Genomic DNA, 20,124 nt, shown 5'->3' with positions numbered 1-20,124 from the left:
TTTTGAGTTTTCCTCAAGTAAGATTTTATGGGACTTTTGTGCATATTTTGGGCTTAATGCTATAGATGAGAACTAACACATTTTCTCTTGCAATTAGTGTGAGGTTCAAACTTAGTTTGACTGTACTATATGATTTGGATGCAAGACGCCGTTAATAACAGACATATTAGTAGTGGCGCTTAGTTAACGACGGAAATATTACATCTATTGATTTTTTTCCTCAAATGTAGTAATTTTGATAGATAATTAATGATAGCGACATTATAAATTTGCAATATTTTGATATTTGATATGCTTTTGTATAACCCTACTCACTTATGTCATTTCATATGCACATGCATATGCATATACTACCTTTCTGTCAGATCCGTTTAACTTATTCTTTTATTTAAAGCAAAAATGATTATTTATGGATATAACTTACATGGACATTTTTTGTCAAACCAAATATAAAAAAGTAAAATCATAAAAGTACCGAACTCCGAGGAAAATATCAAAAAAGAAAGTCAATAATCATATGTCAAATTCAAAAGCTCAAATCAAACGAATGGATAACAACTGTCATATTCTTGACTTGGTACAGGTATTTTCTTACGCAGACAATGGTGAATTGATACTGGTTTAATAGCTTGGTAAACCTCGGTTTGTATGGCAGTCGTATACAATTCCATTATAATGGCAACGACGTGTGAACAAAAACACCCATACACAATAGGTAAACATGTCAGAAATTGGGGTACAATTTTAGTTTGATCTTTCCATTATTCTTTATGGTATGATATAAAATATGCAGCAAATTATGCTGTAAACTTAAACTATAATAGTATGTTTTACAATCTGCATAACTAATAAAACAATTGTGTCCAAACAAATCATGAGCAAGTCATGCTTAATTATAAGGGTTCTTTTTCTTCTTTTTATCGATAGTGAAATATATCTGAACATATTATTGACTGTTTAATCTTGCTGGCATTGCTTGTTTTTAACATACACTATGATACTTTGTTATTGCAAACTCCTAAAATATAAATATAAAAAAGAAGGTAAGCTATGGCCACTAGTACTTTTTGTTGCCCCCTGAATTCAAAAAATAAATAAATAACTATATCTTTGCCTAATAACTTTTGATGTTCATAAGACTACAGACTATCAATCCTATTCAAACCTTTGTCATTTTGTAAAATAAAAAACTGATTAAAAAAAAGACATCATTTCCAGATTTTGTCACGAATAAATAACTATGGCTTTACACAAAAAGATATTTTGCTATCAAATACATATAACACAAATTACATGCTTCGAAATCGCCTTTCTGAATTAACCATGACGCGGAACCCTAAAAGCCAAATATTTGAAAGCCAGGGACGTATAAATGCATAGAAACGTTGAAAGCTATGCGAACAAAAAAGAACATACACAAGAAGACAATTTCAGCTAGGGTTAAATTGGCCATTTTAGGTAGCATAATAACATGTCAATTTAAACATGGTTATAAAGACATACTAACATCAAAGATCCTCAAAGTTGACCTTTCCGTACAAAATGCCTAGAATATATCAGACTCTTTCATTAAGTCATGAATAAGTGTAACAGCAGTAAACTGGTGTTTAAAAGTCGTAAATCGATTGAAAGAAAATAAATCCGGGTAACAAACGAAAGCCGTGGGAACCACATCATTCACAAGAGGAAAACAAAGGAACAACAGGAACACCGAAGTGCAACAAAAACAAACGCAAACACACATTGAAACGAACATTTGATTACATCTGTCATATTTCTGATTTGGTACAGGACATTTTATCCTGGTACCTTTGATAACTATTTAAGAAAAAAATGGCGGGTTGAACCTGATTTAATGGCTAGCCAAACTTCCTGCTTTATGACAATGTTAAAAAAATCAACTTTATTTTGAAAGGCTTTACATTGTTATACTATTTCAGGGGTCGAATAATGATTCTCCCTCTACTTTGGAGTTTTCGTCATCAGCTAGAATTGTTAAAAAGAGGACAGCGTTTTCAAAAATCTGACATTTTATTGCAGAATAAATTCCTTCTCCCACCTATCATTTACAAAAGGACCATAAGTTTTTCTAAAGAGGATTTTAGGCGTTCTTCCGTGTATAATATTTAATATACAATCGTTTAGACAGTATGTAATGTTTACATTTATCAATACAAAACAATTTACTTTGTTACCATTTCAAAATTTTCTTTAAGCTAAAGATTGTTTTCATTTGAAACATTCGTTATCAAAAAGACAAAAATCTGTTTATCTTTTAGGTAATTCATATGCCTCATTGCATTGAACAGCCGTTTTCTTTTTGAAAAATTATTTTGATCTTTCCATTTATTTTAGTATGAATGAAATATGCATCAAATCCATGCTGTCAAGTATGTTCACATTCTGCACGACTAATAAAACAATGTGCGTAAAACAAATCATGAAAAAGTCATGCTTAATTGTAAGGGTCATTTCCATGCGTGTTTAAGGACCTTCAAATGATTATAAGTCACAGCGAACAATAAATTTCAGGTAAACAACAATTAATCATTTATTTTTTAAATACAGCCGTATCCCGTTTTTTTGGGTCATATTTCAAATTTGATAAATTTCTTTGGTAGAAGGAAACGCACAATATTTATCATCGTTAATAAAGTTTTGGACATTTTCAGAAATATACAGAGAACTGAGCTGCTGGAGTTTGAATTAAACAATGTAAGTAGTTTTTTCCCTAATTTGTTACATTACATACAGCAATAAACTTATATTTATATATATTCCACTAAATATGGTACCAAACACCTTGACTAAAATCAATTTGGCTGCTTTAATTTTCATAATTGTTTTTAATAAAACATTAACTTTGACCCTTTGACAAACATATGAAATTTTTAAACACGAACCACAAACGTTATCGGAAACAATTTATTAGACTTATAGCAGCTTGGAAAAAATTACTTTGATCATTGAGAATGCAGCCTTGTATGACTTGTAGGGCTATTTGAGATCAATGTTGGCAAAGCTATAAGGAAGATGTTTTTTTTTGCACACAATTTTGCCAGACAATTAAACAATAATTCAGACCATATTACGCCCTTTAAAGTGTTTCATCCAATCCTTAGACAATTATATAAGTTTTCGCTAGAAGTTATAACGTTCACCAGTAAACATCCAATACAATCAAAGATATATATAGGTGGTTATACCAGTATATGATAAACCTTATAATAAAAAAAACCTTTTAGAATTTTTTGTTTAAAATTTAAAAAAAAATGATATAGACGTTGCGCACGATATTGGTGTCACTTTGGAAATATGGGTTAGAAGGCGGGTTATTCAAATTCAAGCTCTTATCCTATACAATAAATATCCATGTTATGCATATCATTCGAAAGGAAATAAACCACAGAAATCAATAACATAGATGATTTTGTGCTTTGTCTATTTTTTAATGAAAAACTTTGCTCATTTCGATGCCTATAACGTCATTTCAAGGGTGTCCCGCTGTTACAATTTTGTTTTATGTGAGTCTTTAAAATCCCAGTGCGGATTCATTAGTAAGTAGAATGGTTAAAAATTTTGCAATTGTTTTGTATACATTTAACTTAAAATGAAGTAACAGACGTTTTTAACTTTAAGAGGAGAAAGATCGTCAAAAGAGTTTAAATAAAAAAGAGAAAAAATGTCCCAATTAGCTGCTCAACCCGTAATTTTTTTTTCTGTCTTCACTTTCATAAGATATAACGGACGGAAATGAATTTTAATAATATCAGAAAAATTATACATGTCCCGAAGAAGCTATCTGAAGTCATCATTAAGTAACTGCGGTCTTATTTTATAAACATCGTCATTTTTCCCGTGTCCAATAAAATGTCCCGATGGACAAAATAACACAAAGAATAATTCAGAGGCTTTTTATCAAACGAAATTCTACTATATCTCAATTTTTTAACACCTGTTAACTGATATGAATGGAAAATACATTTAATTTCCTTTAAAATGATATGATATGTACTTTTGTTTGAGTTGCAGTTAAAAAATCCGAAACGATCTAAGATGTCCAATGAAATGTCCCCGTAACCGTAATTTAACGTTCGCGTTATAATAACGTTAAACTGTATACGAATTTTCTTGCATATTTGGCATAACATAATTTCATGATATGGTCTGATCTATATAAAATAAAGTTCTCGTTTAATATGCATTAAAATACAGATCTGCATTAATTCATGCATATAAGATGTCGAAATATTTAACTCGGATATTTCATAAAGACAAGGCCCCGGAGGTATATCAAAGAGATAACTTACTAATAACCACACTCCCACTTTATAAAAGCAAGATACATTGAAAAAGAAAAAGGCGATCAAAAGTGAGATCTTCTTAATTATCCTCCTAAGCCAGATAGTATCTGTAATTCCTAGCGTTGCTATTAAAAGATTCGAAGCTATACACATGAATGAAAATTCTCACAAAAAAATTGTGAGAAAAAGTACACCTTAGTCGTGAAAATTTCAGTAAAACGTGCAATCATTTTTTTGTCGCATCGACTCATTTAACAAAACGTTTTATCAGAGAACTACTTGTATGTCATAAACATTTCAGTATAGCTAACGATCATTTTTTATCTACTGTGAGTAGAACAATTCCTAGTCATCTACCTAGCAATATGTGTTTGAAAAATAAGGTTATTACATTTAGAAGTAGTGTGGCAGAATGAAGATTATTTTCTCGAATCTCCAACAGAATTGCCTGGTACATAGACATGTGATGAAACTAGTATATTGAAATTGAAACTTTTCTTTTACCATAATTTGAGAAAGAACGAAAGAGAGAGAGTGAGAGAGTAGTTGTCCGACATATATGATGGATGGCACACAAACATGTAGCAGCTAGCTCCAAGGTATTAATTTACAGACATTCCCAACTCATTCTAGAAAAAAATCAACCAATCAATCTGCGGTTTAAAGTAGATCTTTTTTTATCTTTGCAGAACGCCACAAAACATAGCTTGAATGTTAATTTTTACATCGCGATGACCGTGAGGGAATTCCGATGTATTGTTGCCATAGAGATTTGACTTTCGTTTTTGACTGGTAACCGATCGTATAAATACGCGGATATCATCGAGTGCAAAATAAAATTTCTTATCGCTTGTTATAAATTCACTTCTTCAATGAATACTCATAAGAACAGAAATTTATAATACGAAAATATTATGTCGTTACAAATATGTATATGCATTAAAAAATGCACACGTACAGAAAAATTGTGTTAACGCATGCGGAAGAATATCACAAGAAAGTTTTTTTGGGAAAATATGAATGTCTACTCAAATCCAATTTATTGGAAAAATCGAATTGTAATAGAAGAGTGTCCACCATGCACTTGCACTGCACTTTTATTAGAATCGTAGAATAGAATGATATACAATTGGATGAAAATTATACATACATGTAACTGCTATATACAATTATAAATATAATATATACCAAACCAGAGTATACGTATTTGTATCACCACAATATAATAGATATTAAAGCAGTGAAGTTGAATTCCTTGTCATTTATTCATCATCCACGCACGAACTTGTCTCAGAAAAAATATATCTCTGTACATAAACCTCAGTTTTCCGGTATAGAAATGTGATTTTTTTTCTGAGACAAGTGCTTGTGACCATCCACAAGAACTTGCGGTCATCCGAGGTTCAGTACTTCAGTACTTTGATTATGCCTTTAAAACAATGTAAAAACGAAACCAAAAAGATTGAAACCGAAAACATAAAAATAATCAGATGAATGTCAAAGAATATTTTGTGTAAACCGATACTCAGTTATATGTTGAAAATGGAAGCGCGGAACCAAAAATATTGTATAGTATAAAAAATGCATGAAATGCATTCCTGACGGTCCATAATTGTTTGCTTGAGGAAACACTGAACTATGTAAACATGCACATATAGCAGTTACTTAAAAAAATCACATCTAGTAAAAAAGAAAAAGTTGTATTATTCAAAATCGGATTTCGACCTGCTGGTAATCTGTGATGTACGTATTGGTCTGTGTAAAAGTTTTCCATACTTTGCCAAATTCTATAATTTCAAATATTAAAAAAAAAAAGTATTGATTGCCGACCCTTTTTTGAAGCTTGAGTTTGTGAAAAAATATCAGATGAAAGGATAGCTTGCAAAATATGTTTCCGAAAGCAAAAACAAAACAATACAGAATCACGGTTCTCATTTTCACAATAAAGTAGAAGATGCGGCCGTATAAGACCAATTAATAATTTCTATATGCAAACAACAATGAGCAAAACCCTTACCTTATAGTCAGCTATGAAAAGCCCCGAAATGACAAATGTAAAACATTTCAAACGAGAAAACTAACGGCCTGATTAATGTGCAAAATGTGTAAATTCCAAAATAACATGAATTTTCTTTGCCTGGTAAAACAATCCTGATTTAAAAAATTTAATCATTGAAAACGTTTTCTTTTTAAAAAAAAATAATTTAGACCCCGACCAACTTGCAATTATTGAAAGTTGGCAACGGCAGCATAAGAGCACGTATTTCTTTTTCAAACATGATGCACATTTTATAAAGCTTTTTGTTAGAGATTTTTTTAAATAATGACATAGTTAACATTTTCCATAAAATCGGGATTAATGTTAAGATTGTGGACTTACTTATACGTTAAAATAAATAATATGAATTATAATGTAATCATAAGTTACTGTTTAAGAAAAATTAAATAAAACCAAATTCTTGGACTTTTATATTAACGTTAGTATACAGTATTATAGTCCCATTATTAAAGTGTTGATAAAATAAGATTATGAAAAGAAAAATAGCTTGCGATATACTACCTACATCTTTCACATAATCAAAGACAAATCAAGAAGCATTTGAATATTAATTGAGGGAGCGAAATTACCAAATTACAACAAACATATATAAACGTGTAATTGGGGAAAAGAGACAGAAACAAGAAACGAAATATTTCACTAGCAAAGATAGGAGACGTCTTCTGGCAGAGAGAGCATTGCTTAATTTTAAGAAATAGAAGAAACTGATTGTTGAAGGCCGTACAGTGACCTATAGTTGTTAATTTCTGTGTCATTTTGATCTCTTGTGGAGAGTTGTCTCATTGGCAATCATACCACATCTTCTCTTTATATATTTAAATCATTTTACAAGACATCAAATTGTCATTTTGTGCTATTGTTGCAGACAATTCTTCGCAAAAATTAAAAATTGTTCATGTATCTAAAATTTTGTTTTAATTCAATGGAATTTTGCATTTGCACCGGCTTGAAAAAATAAAACCATATAAAGAAGCAACTTCGAACATCTCTTTACTTTAAGCGGTATTTTCACATGAGTAGAATATAAGGTCAACGTTTGAAACTTTCCGTGGAGTTCAACGTCAAAATCGTCGTTTTATTAGGAACGTCGTGTAACGCTGAGTAGCACGAATACCGTGCGTAACGTCATTACGGTTCTCAGAAATGCGTTTGCCGACCTTTTCCTCCTTTCCACTACTTAAGGATTCTCTCAAGTTCTCAAAGACAATATATTTGTTACATGTATAATTACCGTAATTTTAATTAATAAGACACCGGGTGTTCATAGTTGTTAGTACTATATCTATCATCATCAACGAAACGACAGACACTTGTCTATATACCTATAAGTAATACAGAATCTATATATATTAAACTAAAATTGAAGAAAAAGGTAAAAGTAACTTTTTTGGTCACTGTGGTTGCCTGAAAAACGATGGTGAAATTATTTAACTATGAATATTTCCGGTTCATATTGTTTTTAATGCAAAATTGTCCGAACCATCAATACAACGATTGTCAAATGGAATATTTTTAGGTGAACTAATTTTTTCCAATGTATTTGAGGTGACAGGTATTACAATAATAACCAATAATAACCGATCGTAACAAGTACATCTTTGATTTACTTTTCCAATTCAATTCAATTCTTTATTTACACTCAGACACAAAATATGTGTTACATGAGGACAAATTACAAATCAAATACAATAAATGACAGAATAGACAGGTAACTATTAAAGGGAAATTCCGCGATTTTTTACTTATCATCTAAATATGTTCATCTTAACATAAAAAACACATTTGCAAAGTTTTAAATTTATATTCCTTCTAATAACGGAGAAAATCAAGTATTTGTAACTTTTTTGGTTGAATTCTCGAGTGGGTCGTGACGTATTAGCCCGATTTATTGAATTCTGGGAAAAAATAAAATCTGTTTAACTCTTATAGCTTATCGACAATATACGTAATTAAAAGCGCACAGCTGACGAATGGTCGTAGTTATTAACCACAAAATAATAATGAACGAAAATGAATATGCATATACCGTTTTGTATTCATTGAATTAAACTCCTATAAAATTATATGTGTCTGTCTCTAGTAAATGTTTTTGAATAAATTTAATTAATTATTGTTGAGATTTTATTCATAAAATATTTATTGAACATTTTTACTATTTACTTGTCTATTTACCGTTATTGTTTTGATAATCATTTCAATGCAACTAATGTGTGAGCAGAGTGTGTATATTATTTTGTAAAGGTCACTGTATATTTCTAGGCTTGAGGTCAATTCGTTTACCTTGTAGCTATTTAGCCGCAGGTGTGAGTTCAAGCGTACACAGGTATAAATGTTGTTATTTGGAAAGGATATACAGAAAGGATTAGAACGAGTATGATGTCACGATGTTAATACACTAAGATTTAATACACGATGAGAATAAAGATTCAATAATTAAATTGTGTAAATTAATTGAAAATAAAATTCAGATTCTTAAATCCGAAAATGTATAAAAATAAAAGGAAACAATTTTTGATTACTTTCTTAGCGGCAATTGGCGTAAAGATTCAAATATGAAGTAAAAAATAGTAGTTTTAATCTTTAATAAAAACTAAATGCAATATTACCCAATTTGATATACCATTGTACATCTGTTTGATATCATTGACTTTACCGGAATTTCTTAACTTGTATTCAAATCTGGCTGTGTTTAAATGCTAATAAAACTATTGCAATTTTAAAGTTTTTAATTGACAAAAAAATACAACATACATGATTTTTTTTTAGTTTCTTTTTAACATTTTATTCTTACATAATTAAATTCATTTGACAATCATTTACACGAACTTTTTGTGAAAAAATACCAATTATCTAAGCTAAGGCATTATTTTTTTTTAAGGATTTTTGAGGATTTTTTTTTTTAATTCTATGATAATAGTTGTGCAATGTTGAACATGATAGCCGTCATTAATCCAAATAAGTAATACAGTAGTTGTAATAAAAGTTATATTTTAGTCATGTATAACTGATATTGACGAATTTAGAATAGTTCGTCCATACATCGTTGTTCTTGAAACAATCATTATTAGTATACATGTAAGTTTCCTGACGTATAAGAGCCATTGAGGATGAGCTCCAGAGAAAGCAGACTAGTAGCGTTTCGTTCGTTTGTTTGTTGGGGAAAGGAGAGGAAATGCAACCGCTTGTACAGATAAACAACAGAATTACCATACAAGCATTTATAGCCAACACAATCAGAAACAGTTCCCATCGTTAGACGGGGAATATGAAGGCTTTCAAGAGTGAACAAGTGACATGTCTAACTCGAACAGTTAGAAAACGGACTATCGACATCGACCGCTTGTTCTTGATATTTGAAATTGTATGCATATATACGTATACGTTTATGATAGTGATGAGTTCTTGTGTCTGACAAAAACTAAATTCCTTCATGGTTATATCTTGCCATACGTTTATATTGGTTTGTAAGGTGATTACTCAAAATCGTTATTTGAAAATCCTGTTTGTGAGATGTATATTCATTTCAATACAGAAATTTCGTCTATATATTTCACAAGTGTATAACACGGAGAAGCTCTGAAGGTCCATTAATCCCATTTTGTTTGGGTGTGAAACATCGATGTTGACAGCAATATCAAAGAATAAGATGATGATGGTAGAAAGAACTATGGGCGTCATGTGGCAAATATTACATGCATATCGGACAATGAGTTGTTAATCTGTATGAAAAGATTTCCAATACAACCATATTATTGAGAAGGAATGTTTACATGCTATACTCTCGTACTAGTATTACAGGGTTCTTGTGGCGTTCACCTTAGACACACATCTTTTTAACGATGTTTAAAAAAAAGACGGAACCAATTTAATGTCATATTTCCCTATATTTTTTTTTTAATATAACTAAAAGTCTTTCATCTGACAAGAATACCCCTATTTAGCGGACAAGTAATTTATTCTTTTTTCTGTTATTGAATACCAAGAAGAAAAAAAAATCCCGAAATTAATTTGAAACTTTGATACTCAAAAGTTTCCCAGCAAAATATTCACATCCCTTCGGGATAATTAGTGTTCGTCCGGTGGCATATATAACAATTGTGATGACGAATTTCTTCCTTTGTTCGAGAACAATCTTATTGAAATATAAATCTGTGATTTTACTATGTCCACAACTTCAATGAACCAAAGCAAAAGTTATACATCGATCTGTATTTAAATCAAATTGGTTCTCTTCTTCTTCTGGTATACAATAGTCTATCGACATTCGATGATTACATACTGTTGGCATACGTGGACTAGTCTATTTACAACACTTTTACCCCTTTTTATTCAAAATATATGTTTTTTTCTTATGTTCAATGTATACATGTATATATTTTAAATTGCGCTATAGTTCCGTAACTTTCTATCCAGTCGTATAAACGAATCGTCGGCAAGTGCGTACATTTTTTTAAATAAATATTTCTGGTATGTTCCAATCTGTCCTTCACTTTTGACAATGAGTATATATTACATTTTCCCAAATTCACCCTTGGAAAAAATATTTAAATAGATATTAATTTCATCAAATCTTATTTTTTGGGTATTATTTATATTTTATGAATAATATTCTTTACACCAGAAATGTTATTTATAAACAAGCGTATGAGTTTGGTAATGACAAGTAAGACAGAGTTGTATATTATACATCTGATAGTTCAAAATGGAAAGTTAAATGTTATCAGCCGTGTACACTGATCAATACCTGCAGAAGTGAAACGATGCGTGAACTTGCAAGCCCGACAGGAAATCGCTTGAATACCTGGACGTGTCACCTCACACCCCTCACAATACCTTTGAAAGTAATACATTTAGCCATGCTGGTGATCAGAAGAGGGAAGATCAAAATTTATTTGAAAACAGTTTATTACTTTAAAGAATTATGAACAAATTAGATTTTCGAAAACAATTTTCACGGAACACTTATTTGTGATTTCAACTTTGACTTTTCACCTAATTCCAATATCAAGTTTAAAAACAACAGACCATGGTTAGTTAGTCGGATAAAACAACCGTACGATTGACAAGATATCGACACGCAATTACGACTACATCGGTTACTGTAGTTTTGTTTCTTTGTGGTTTATAGACATATCGTTTCATTAATCGGGAAAGAAGGACAAAATGGCGGAACGCAGAGAATTAATACTCTAAATTTAAAATCGATGGTGATCGCTTATCTAGCGGAATAAAACTTTAATATCTATGAATTTGAGCATTTTTATACAGAATGAACATTATATCAATTTTTGATTTTTTTGCGAAGTTTCCCTTTAAAGGGAAATTCCGCGATTTTTTACTTATCATCTAAATATGTTCATCTTAACATAAAAAACACATTTGCAAAGTTTTAAATTTATATTCCTTCTAATAACGGAGAAAATCAAGTATTTGTAACTTTTTTGGTTGAATTCTCGAGTGGGTCGTGACGTATTAGCCCGATTTATTGAATTCTGGGAAAAAATAAAATCTGTTTAACTCTTATAGCTTATCGACAATATACGTAATTAAAAGCGCACAGCTGACGAATGGTCGTAGTTATTAACCACAAAATAATAATGAACGAAAATGAATATGCATATACCGTTTTGTATTCATTGAATTAAACTCCTATAAAATTATATGTGTCTGTCTCTAGTAAATGTTTTTGAATAAATTTAATTAATTATTGTTGAGATTTTATTCATAAAATATTTATTGAACATTTTTACTATTTACTTGTCTATTTACCGTTATTGTTTTGATAATCATTTCAATGCAACTAATGTGTGAGCAGAGTGTGTATATTATTTTGTAAAGGTCACTGTATATTTCTAGGCTTGAGGTCAATTCGTTTACCTTGTAGCTATTTAGCCGCAGGTGTGAGTTCAAGCGTACACAGGTATAAATGTTGTTATTTGGAAAGGATATACAGAAAGGATTAGAACGAGTATGATGTCACGATGTTAATACACTAAGATTTAATACACGATGAGAATAAAGATTCAATAATTAAATTGTGTAAATTAATTGAAAATAAAATTCAGATTCTTAAATCCGAAAATGTATAAAAATAAAAGGAAACAATTTTTGATTACTTTCTTAGCGGCAATTGGCGTAAAGATTCAAATATGAAGTAAAAAATAGTAGTTTTAATCTTTAATAAAAACTAAATGCAATATTACCCAATTTGATATACCATTGTACATCTGTTTGATATCATTGACTTTACCGGAATTTCTTAACTTGTATTCAAATCTGGCTGTGTTTAAATGCTAATAAAACTATTGCAATTTTAAAGTTTTTAATTGACAAAAAAATACAACATACATGATTTTTTTTTAGTTTCTTTTTAACATTTTATTCTTACATAATTAAATTCATTTGACAATCATTTACACGAACTTTTTGTGAAAAAATACCAATTATCTAAGCTAAGGCATTATTTTTTTTTAAGGATTTTTGAGGATTTTTTTTTTTAATTCTATGATAATAGTTGTGCAATGTTGAACATGATAGCCGTCATTAATCCAAATAAGTAATACAGTAGTTGTAATAAAAGTTATATTTTAGTCATGTATAACTGATATTGACGAATTTAGAATAGTTCGTCCATACATCGTTGTTCTTGAAACAATCATTATTAGTATACATGTAAGTTTCCTGACGTATAAGAGCCATTGAGGATGAGCTCCAGAGAAAGCAGACTAGTAGCGTTTCGTTCGTTTGTTTGTTGGGGAAAGGAGAGGAAATGCAACCGCTTGTACAGATAAACAACAGAATTACCATACAAGCATTTATAGCCAACACAATCAGAAACAGTTCCCATCGTTAGACGGGGAATATGAAGGCTTTCAAGAGTGAACAAGTGACATGTCTAACTCGAACAGTTAGAAAACGGACTATCGACATCGACCGCTTGTTCTTGATATTTGAAATTGTATGCATATATACGTATACGTTTATGATAGTGATGAGTTCTTGTGTCTGACAAAAACTAAATTCCTTCATGGTTATATCTTGCCATACGTTTATATTGGTTTGTAAGGTGATTACTCAAAATCGTTATTTGAAAATCCTGTTTGTGAGATGTATATTCATTTCAATACAGAAATTTCGTCTATATATTTCACAAGTGTATAACACGGAGAAGCTCTGAAGGTCCATTAATCCCATTTTGTTTGGGTGTGAAACATCGATGTTGACAGCAATATCAAAGAATAAGATGATGATGGTAGAAAGAACTATGGGCGTCATGTGGCAAATATTACATGCATATCGGACAATGAGTTGTTAATCTGTATGAAAAGATTTCCAATACAACCATATTATTGAGAAGGAATGTTTACATGCTATACTCTCGTACTAGTATTACAGGGTTCTTGTGGCGTTCACCTTAGACACACATCTTTTTAACGATGTTTAAAAAAAAGACGGAACCAATTTAATGTCATATTTCCCTATATTTTTTTTTTAATATAACTAAAAGTCTTTCATCTGACAAGAATACCCCTATTTAGCGGACAAGTAATTTATTCTTTTTTCTGTTATTGAATACCAAGAAGAAAAAAAAATCCCGAAATTAATTTGAAACTTTGATACTCAAAAGTTTCCCAGCAAAATATTCACATCCCTTCGGGATAATTAGTGTTCGTCCGGTGGCATATATAACAATTGTGATGACGAATTTCTTCCTTTGTTCGAGAACAATCTTATTGAAATATAAATCTGTGATTTTACTATGTCCACAACTTCAATGAACCAAAGCAAAAGTTATACATCGATCTGTATTTAAATCAAATTGGTTCTCTTCTTCTTCTGGTATACAATAGTCTATCGACATTCGATGATTACATACTGTTGGCATACGTGGACTAGTCTATTTACAACACTTTTACCCCTTTTTATTCAAAATATATGTTTTTTTCTTATGTTCAATGTATACATGTATATATTTTAAATTGCGCTATAGTTCCGTAACTTTCTATCCAGTCGTATAAACGAATCGTCGGCAAGTGCGTACATTTTTTTAAATAAATATTTCTGGTATGTTCCAATCTGTCCTTCACTTTTGACAATGAGTATATATTACATTTTCCCAAATTCACCCTTGGAAAAAATATTTAAATAGATATTAATTTCATCAAATCTTATTTTTTGGGTATTATTTATATTTTATGAATAATATTCTTTACACCAGAAATGTTATTTATAAACAAGCGTATGAGTTTGGTAATGACAAGTAAGACAGAGTTGTATATTATACATCTGATAGTTCAAAATGGAAAGTTAAATGTTATCAGCCGTGTACACTGATCAATACCTGCAGAAGTGAAACGATGCGTGAACTTGCAAGCCCGACAGGAAATCGCTTAAATACCTGGACGTGTCACCTCACACCCCTCACAATACCTTTGAAAGTAATACATTTAGCCATGCTGGTGATCAGAAGAGGGAAGATCAAAATTTATTTGAAAACAGTTTATTACTTTAAAGAATTATGAACAAATTAGATTTTCGAAAACAATTTTCACGGAACACTTATTTGTGATTTCAACTTTGACTTTTCACCTAATTCCAATATCAAGTTTAAAAACAACAGACCATGGTTAGTTAGTCGGATAAAACAACCGTACGATTGACAAGATATCGACACGCAATTACGACTACATCGGTTACTGTAGTTTTGTTTCTTTGTGGTTTATAGACATATCGTTTCATTAATCGGGAAAGAAGGACAAAATGGCGGAACGCAGAGAATTAATACTCTAAATTTAAAATCGATGGTGATCGCTTATCTAGCGGAATAAAACTTTAATATCTATGAATTTGAGCATTTTTATACAGAATGAACATTATATCAATTTTTGATTTTTTTGCGAAGTTTCCCTTTAACAAAAGTGTAATTTCTAAGGATAATAAAACTTGTAAGATACATGCATCTTTCTAAATGAAGGTAGATAGTTTCTTAATAAATATAGCTAGATTATACAATAACTGACAGTGACACAATGACAGCATATTTTGCATTTTCAGTACAGATGGGTATGTTGTATAATATTTCGGTATATATTTCTTCCGAAGTTCAGTAATAGAACTATTATTACATACATATAAATAATGATATTCATCACCAATACATGATTCATTACATAAGGTACATATGCGATCTGTTCTAGCGATGTTGTACCATCTGCCAGTTTCCATAGGAATTTTTAAGTTACATGTTCTCAGTTTTGAAATCCAGATTCTTTTATCCTCTGGAAGACGTAATAGATAATTTTCCAGACCAAACTGAGATTTAAATAACTTATAATATTCGCCACGAGACGAGTTATCAATATTACTGGACCACTTTTGAAGAAACTGATCTTGAAGAATCTGTTTTATAATGGGTTTGAAAGTTGAATAATCAATGTATTGGTTGAAAAACATATAACCTAATCCTGAGTTGTCAAATATAGATTTTACAAATGACACCCATTTAAATTCACAAATACCATCAGCATGTAATTTGAAAATAAGCTTATACATAGAACTACTAAGTTTGTTTTCATTTTTAGCCATTCTACTCCAAAACGATAACATTCTTAATTTTACTTTAATTTCTAGTGGAAACCTTCCTAATTCGCCATATACCATAACATTTGGAGTACTTGATCTCACATTTAAGATTCTCTTGCAAAATTGTAGATGAACTTTTTCAATTATATCAATGTTTTCAAATCCCCATATTTCTGATCCATACAATAAAATAGGTTCGACAAGATAATCAAACAATTTAAGTTGTAGGTCAATAGGTAAATGTAAATTTCTAATCTTTGTATAAACAGCAAAAAGTGCTTTTTGCGACTGTTCTACAAGCTTTTTCTTTGCACAAACAAATGACCCATTATAATTAAGCAAAAGACCAAGATATGTATAGCTATCTACAATTTCAAGAGATGTACCATCAAGTTTAAAATCAAAATCCATTTTCGATTTTCTTTTGCTAAAAACCATCACTTTAGTTTTACCAATATTCACACTAAGTTTCCACATTTTACAATAGTTTTCCGAATCTAATTCCGTCAATAAAAAAAAAAAATACCTTGATCGGCAACTTACAAAATGTACAATGTACTACCAAAAGGCAGCTTGATATTTACAAACATAACAAGGAATAAACAAAAACTATATTCGTATGATGTTAAAGTTAAAGTTATTTCACTTATTTTATTTTGACAGTAATTAATTGCAAATGGAAAGCTTACATGAAATAGCTCTCAGTCATTGTGATATTAATGTGTATTAAGGTCGACCGAATATCAATCTTTGTATCATTTACGATAAGTGTGCCAAGTTCATATAATTAATATATTTCGTTTTCTATAAGAACCAGCGCGATTTCTTACAACTTTCGTCTGAGACACTTTAAATTCAAATAGATTATAAAGGTGCTTTAACTTATGTACAAAGCTAATAGAATATATGTGTTTCTTTTTAAAATTTGGAGTTTTCCTATTTGTTCCAAAATATTTCAGTTTTTGATCGTATTTCACCACAAGATTATTCTATTATACAGCCTTGTATACGTAAATGTAATATACAATGAAATTATTTAACAATACATGCAAAATCTTAACAGTTCATGTAATGTTTTGGATATCAACATAAACAAAGCTAAAAGAAAGCTATGAAAAAATTAAAGAGAACTGTCATTCGAGGGGGAGGTTTAGCTAACTATTAAACTAGGTTGAACGAACGTCTTCTTCGGAAAGTGACTGTACTAAGTCAGGAATATGACAGTTCTAATTCGCTCCGTTGTTTGATATACTGTTTGTAGTCGAGAGTCTGATTTTGTCAGATTTTATGGACTTGGGAGTATGAAGTTGTTGTAAATACTTTTTTACTTTTAACATGTGAAAAGTCATTTTGTTTTAATAGAAACAATGATTGGAAGCAAAATACTTCTCGTGGTTTTAGTTATTGCAATAAGCGACAATGTAGTTGGTCAATTTACCCAGAATTCACCTGCCAATTCCATGACAGCTGCACAACAAGCTAAACTGATGAGTATGATTAGAGCAAGAAATACGCCACAGCAACAAACAGGTAAGATTTTTCATTGAATGCGTTGGTATAAATCTGGGCTTGGTATAAAACAAGCCGTGATATAAAACTGGGCGTGGTACAAATCGGGCTTTGTTATCCTTTTTAGGATAAGTTTTGTTTTTGTTTGATTTAAAATCCGACGGACAAGCTTTGCTTGGTTGTTTTGTAAAAGAGAGGCAAAAAATACCATTGGAGGCCTTCAGCTGTTGTCTGCTATATAGTTGGGTTGTTGTCTCTTTTACACATTCCCTATTTCCATTCTCAATTTTTGTTGTTTTCAACTACCTAAACTTATTTGAAAAAATATATCAAGAAATTTAGTAAATATAGTTCAATACGAATTGTTTGCCTCAAAAGTTGTAACGAAGTTTGGATAGTAATGAACTATTTCAAACAGGAAGACCAACTAGCTGAATTAAGAACACAACAACAAACTAATAACCAAAAAAAAATTCGCATACTGATGATTTTGGACAGACATATGAGAAATATGTTACGGGAGTCACACATATGTGTAAGCGATCAACCATTTACATTGGACAGGGGTGTAACATCACAATATATGCATTAATTGTACAAAGCAGTAGGAACTTGTTTAATTATTTCAGATTGGCACGATGCACACAAATAATCAACATAAATACAAAAGAAGTATGCACTTAAAGACAAAAGACACAAAGTATCGATCTAGGAGTACTTACCTGGTTTCATTGAATATGACCGGTACCTGCGATCACCCCTAGTTTTTTGATGGGGTTCGTGTTGTTTATTCTTTAGTTTTCTATGTTGTGTCGTGTGTGCTGTTGTTTGTTTGTCTTTTTCATTTTAGTCATGGCGTTGTCAGTTTGTTTTAGATTTATGGGTTTGACTGTCCCTTTGGTATCTTTCGTCCCTCTTTTACACAATTTTTAACATTGTTTCATTGATGAATATGCTAAAAAGTAAAATCACAAAATTATTGAACTCCGAGGAAAATAAAAAAAAAAGGAAAGCCCCTAATGAAATGACAAAATAAAAAGCTCAAACACACCAAAGGAATTAAATGGGTAATAACTGTCATGTTCTTGACTTGATACATGCATTTTCGTATGTAGAAAGTTGTGGATTAAACCTGGTTTTAAAGCTAGCTTAACCTCTCACTTGTATGACAGTCGCATCCAATTCCATTATATTGACAACGGTATTTGAGCAAAGTTAACATACATAATAAGTAAAAATGTCATAAATAGGGGTACAGCAGTCAACATTGTGTTATTAATGACTTATATTTCAATAGTTTCTGATTTAATACAATTGACTTCTTATCCATCATAAGCGGCTTAAATTCATATTAGTTATATAGGTCCAATTACGTTTGTGACAATAAACCTATCATACAAAATCATTCTCAAGTGAACATACCGTTGAACCGGCGATATAAATCTTGAACCATGCAAGAAAAATATAACTAAGATCAATGTAAACAGCTATCCTAGACTAATATATACAAATTTGAATAAAAGTGCAAAACCAATAGTACCATAGATCAAGATATTTATTAAGTTTTTTTCTTTGTATATTTTGTTACGCCAATTTTTTACTTTAAATGATACTGTGTAGATTATTCACTGCAACTGTTATTAACATAACAAGAACATAGTTTCGTTATATCTCTGTTGTTGTGTGCACCGTATCCTGCTATATAGGTTTGTAATTATAGAAAATGTGACAAATAACAGTTATATCAGGTGCATAGGTTACACATTGTTTTACCGACCATGAATTTTAAAAGGTAGTAGGCGGGTGTCCATCATTGAAACATAAATCTAATCCAGACAAACGACCTTTTGTTTTTTACAAGAAGCCACTACAGTTGTTCTAGGGTTTAATCAATATTTGTTTTGTTTTTCGTTTTAGGAATGAATCCATTGATGATGTATCTTATGATGCAGTCAGGTCAACCTATGTGGATGTTGATGTTACTTATGAATCCAAACGTTGATACCAGTAGGATTTTGCCTTATATATTGATGAATCAAGGCAGTTAGAACCTAAAATGGAGATGAACGCCTGTTTGATCTGACAATGACTATATGATGAAAGGTGTATTGTCTGTGAAATAGAAAGCACAATTAAATTGAAATTAGAAAAGAAAATAATTATACATGAAAGGAAGTTTGAATAACAATCTTTTGTTGCAGTATAGAAGTTCGATTTGTAATATTTGTTCAAAGTTCACCAATTATAGTGCCAGAAGTATCAATGAAACTATATATATTTATATAATTGTCCTTTATGCAATTGATTTAATACTAAGTCCAGCATACAAATGAGAATTTATAAAAAATCTTTTAAAATTTGAATAGTTTACAAAAAATAGATAAAATGGAAATGTTTCATATTTTTTGTTATACGTTTTATATTAAAATGTAGTGCCATAGTTATTTCGAAAACAGTAATACATAAGACAGATAAGTTATAACATCAGTTGTAGAAAAGCTCATGATAGATACTAGGCTTAACGTTTTGTACGCCAGACATTGAATTAAATAATCACGGAATCAATGAGTAAAAAGAAGGACACTCGTAAATTAGTCGAATTAGGGCAGATAACACCATGAACGAACGAAAAGGGACGAGCAGACAAACACCATTTAACAACACACTGTA

General features: G+C 30.6%; 1 long non-coding RNA gene across 1 annotated transcript; it reads left to right on the top strand.

Annotated features, from left to right (window-relative positions):
* Positions 1-2,570: 2,570 nt before the first annotated feature.
* LOC139500625 (uncharacterized) lies at positions 2,571-19,814 on the top strand. Its single transcript, XR_011658321.1, has 3 exons — positions 2,571-2,715; positions 17,308-17,475; positions 19,372-19,814. It is a non-coding gene; the product is annotated as an uncharacterized lncRNA (long non-coding RNA).
* Positions 19,815-20,124: the final 310 nt, after the last annotated feature.

The sequence above is a fragment of the Mytilus edulis genome, chromosome 13 (genome assembly GCF_963676685.1).
Source record: "Mytilus edulis chromosome 13, xbMytEdul2.2, whole genome shotgun sequence".
NCBI classification, from domain to species: domain Eukaryota; kingdom Metazoa; phylum Mollusca; class Bivalvia; order Mytilida; family Mytilidae; genus Mytilus; species Mytilus edulis.
Note: the sequence above shows the minus strand (reverse complement) of the source record. Positions and strands in the feature narration are given on the sequence as shown.